The 4,054-nt window shown below is 38.9% G+C and overlaps 1 long non-coding RNA gene across 1 annotated transcript; it reads left to right on the forward strand.

The window, feature by feature from the left end:
* LOC108445147 lies at positions 1-3,797 on the forward strand. The gene is made up of 2 exons (XR_001859895.1): positions 1-83; positions 3,716-3,797. It is a non-coding gene; the product is annotated as an uncharacterized LOC108445147 (long non-coding RNA).
* The last annotated feature ends 257 nt before the right edge of the window (positions 3,798-4,054 follow it).

Genomic DNA, 4,054 nt, shown 5'->3' on the forward strand with positions numbered 1-4,054 from the left:
TGCGCCTGGGGACTCGGGGAGAGGCTGAAGAGCAGCTGTGACAGACCCTGGGTGTCCGTCTCTAACCGCGCTGTGATGGGCTGGTACGGCAGAGATTTCGAGGTGTATTTCTGTAGGGTGTGAAAGGTCTCCTCCCTCTTGGTGGAAAGAGACCCCCGCACTGTAACTGACATGCCCTTCATGTCCTTCCATTTGCGTTTAAAAGTCCTGTCCCTTTGCCTGACTTGCTTGCTTAGGGGTAAATGCAGTTTCAGCTTTTGGAGTGTATTGAGTGATGGTCCTACTGTGGCTGCAGTATCCTGTACAGGTGACATACCGTGCTGTGACTGTCACAGACCTCCTCTTCCAGAACGAAAATATTTTGATGAGGCACCGGGGAGCAACCGGAGTGGTCGTAGATGATCTGTAGTTAATCACAGCTGTTGTAGAGCAGCAGCTTATGTAAACTAGCTGTACTTAGCATCTTCAGTTTCTGTGTTCAGAAGAGGAAGCACCTGAGAATGTGCTAAATTAAGGTGTAATTTCAAAAGAAAAAGAGGCAGAAGGACATTCAGAATTTTTTGAGTCTCATATGAGTCTGGTAAATTTTAACTATTAATTGCATTCTGTAGCAGATAATTCTGTGTTGGATTTTTTTCCCCGACTTCTTTACTGCTGTATTTTGCTACCATCCTGCATTCACTGGAACTGGCATTGACAGCTTTGAGCCCTCATCTGAAGGGATCGCTACTGTCTTTCAGAAGCCAGTTGTTTTGTTTTGTTCTGAGCAGGTCTTAATCACACAGTGTTAAAAGCAGTGGTTAGTGCTGACCAAAACACAAGCGCTTCTTGAGCTGGTCGTGCATTGAATGTAAGCCACAGTTAGCACCAGTAAATGATGTGTGTAGACCGGACTGGTGTTGACAACTCTGTTTTGAATGAGGAAGCTTGGAGATTACCTCTTCAGAACCTGAGTAGGTGATTCTGTGTAACAAACATGCAGTCTTGGTCCTGCAAGTTATTGCTAAATATGATGCAACAAATGTATTAAAAATGTGTTTGGAAATACGTAAGTAAACACGTATGAAAGCTGTAGAATTATTTGCAGTGTTTATTGACACAGCAGGTAAATAAGCACATGAGGCTCATGGGAGTTCTAGTGTTTCTGAAAGTCAGGGGCATACCAGCTGTTGCTGTTCAGCATTGAATGTAAGGTTGCCTTCATACCTGTGGTGCTCACTTAAAAACGGTCAGCAAAGAGCACAGTCCATGATAATGAGAGTAATGTTTGCTCCACTTCATTCCCAGTCATGGCAGTTGTTACAGTGTGGTGGTGTTCGATTTCTGGAGAATTAGCCTTTAACTCTGTAAGTGGAGAGTGTGACATCAGTGTCATGCCAGTGACCATCTGTCTGTAGCACAAATCCACTTCATATTTGGCACTCCTTGCTGCTTTCCTCTTGAGCATCGAAACAAAAATGTAGACGGTAAAAGTATGGGCATAGCAGTGAAGATGCTGGTATCACACTGAGCTTCCATGCAGGAGTGTTGTTTTGTGCTTGACCGTTCATCTCCATGAATGCTAAATCTAACAACAGTTCAGGTAGTGGTAGTGGAAAGGAAATAATGTATATGTAATGTGAGAATAAGCAAGGAAAATTACATATTTCTGTTGGGAGGAAGAAACTTTATATTACAATTATTTTACTTAGTTTGTAGCTGTAGCAAAGCAACTTGTATTTTGCATTAACTATGAAATGGGAATAATGTTGTGCTGTCCCAGGAGTGAATGAAAACTTGAACTGAATTTGAAAGTTATTTCAAAATGTCTTAAAGATGTTTCATCTATGGAAAGAAAACAGTTTGACTCTTGTTTTCCCTTATATGCATAAATGCTTGGTAATGCAACCCTAAGTGTGAGCTTCTGTAAAGAAAAGAAAATCTATCACTGCCATCATATTGTGCTCTTATATCACGTTTCTAGTTTGCTGCTGTTGTGGCTTTGTTACTTAATAATTATGTAAATAGTTTTTCAATTTGGCTTTGAAGGGAGATCTTGCATAACAGCTAATCAGATGCCTGGCTTTAACTTTGTTACAATCAGAAGGTTTTATGACAATTACAATAAATTTTTTTGCAGTCAAGGCTCTGAGCAAGAACACCTCAGGAAGTTAATGTTCCAAAAATGCACTTCCATTTTCCTTTGATGTTTCATCAATACCTCTGCTACTGAAGCATTTCATGACAGTTCCCTTATATTTGTGAGACTTCCTTTGTTAATATTTTAAAAGTTAACTTTTACAACTGTAAGTGGTTTTTTCCTTTTGTAGTTGAGGAAGGAGAGACTGTCTTGGTGACAAGTGTGCCTTCGTGTTCCTAGAAAGTATGCTCTGGTTTTTGGGGTGGTTTTTTTTAGAGCAGGGTGTACATGACTTACCACAATACTACGTTATCAAATCTTTACCTTTTTGAGGTCTGTTCTTTGCCAGCTCTGAAGCCCAAATCACTCTTTTTAGTGTCCTGTATCTGAGAGACTGGAATTGTTTGGTATGCTGTGTTGTTTCTATTTGTGAAGGTCTCTTTGGTAATTCATTATTCAGAGCACTCCAGTGAAAGTGTTGGAGGTTTTGTTAGTTATTTTAATTATTTATCAACTTGATGATTACTGTTTCCAAGTGTGCATTGAAACTTCTGTATGAGAGTTACAGGTCTGTGTATATTGTCTCTTGTATTTAAGACTGGCCATATTTGTTTCTGTATGCAAAAGCTTCAGACTACTTATTCTGGGTGTTAAGACTTATACTAACTAATTTATTTTCTGATTTTGTTACAGTGGATATCAGACAGCAACTATCATAAAGCAACAGGTCTAAAGCATTTATATATGAAACTTTGTTTTAATAAATATGATTATACACATGCATTAATGTTACTAAAATTTGTAATACTTCATCTGCTAATGCAGTAGATAGAGAGAAATCACAATTCTTTTAATATTACGGAAAACAGCCCATCAGATCATAAGAAACAAAGATTAACTGTAGCTTTGTTTTATTCCAAGAAAAGTGATACAAAGGTATCCTCATGAGGATGGAAAGGTGTGAGGGTGAACTTGCAAAATTCAAAATCTGAAAGGATGGAATTGTAGCTAGAGCAGCCACTTTTTTTTTCCTTGCCTTCCATGGTTGTCTTTTATCCCCATAGGCACTCTGCCACCAGTTTGCATGAAGAAATGTTTTGAACTCGGCTTTCTGCATTTCTGCCCAGGCAGAATTGCACCTTCTGATGGTGTTGTGTGCTTTGGTTCAGGAATGCAGTTACAAATTCAGCTCCTGATCATTTTCTGCTCATGCAAATCTGTTCATCTTAAATTTAGTCAAGTATTGAATTCTGTCTTATGACTGAAAATGAATCAATTTGATGTTTCTTGAGTGGTATAATGAGAATTGTATAGAGAGATTGATGTAAATTTCTGCCCTTGAACAAGGTTTTGTTCATTCTATCCTTACAATAGACCCATTGTGAGATGAGTACGTAGGACAAGTCTGGCTGTTTAGCTTGTGTCTGCCAACTCAGTGTGAGTGAACTAAATATAAATACTTGAACCATCCTAGCAGTGTGGAAGTGTTTATTTATTTAATGCAGGAGCTAAACCTTAGGGGGGGGGGGTTGGGGTTTGTTGTTGTTACTGTTTTATGTTACTTGTGATTAAATAGCTGGTTTTTATGTTTTTCAGTTTGTGAAAATTGTATTGTTCCTTTTGAAAGAGGAACAATTTGGTGGTGATGGAGTGCTGCCACTGACAGATGGACTCGCAGGAAAGAAGGTGAGAATGAGCAGCTAGGTGAAACCACAGACGCTATCTGAAATAGGCCAGCTCATGATCATCCTGGAAAATTAAGTGATATCAGCATAGTCCTTATGTAACTTGTACTGAAATTTACACTAAAGGGAAGATTATTAATTTAGCTTCAGTTGTGTCTGGAACAGAAAAGTTGCTACAACAGCAACTTCTTTTAGCAACTTCTTTTTTAAGCTGATTGTTGTAACTTGTGGAGCCGTAGCCCTAGGCTAC

Source organism: Corvus brachyrhynchos, unplaced genomic scaffold (assembly GCF_000691975.1).
Source record: "Corvus brachyrhynchos isolate BGI_N302 unplaced genomic scaffold, ASM69197v1 scaffold370, whole genome shotgun sequence".
Lineage (NCBI taxonomy): Eukaryota > Metazoa > Chordata > Aves > Passeriformes > Corvidae > Corvus > Corvus brachyrhynchos.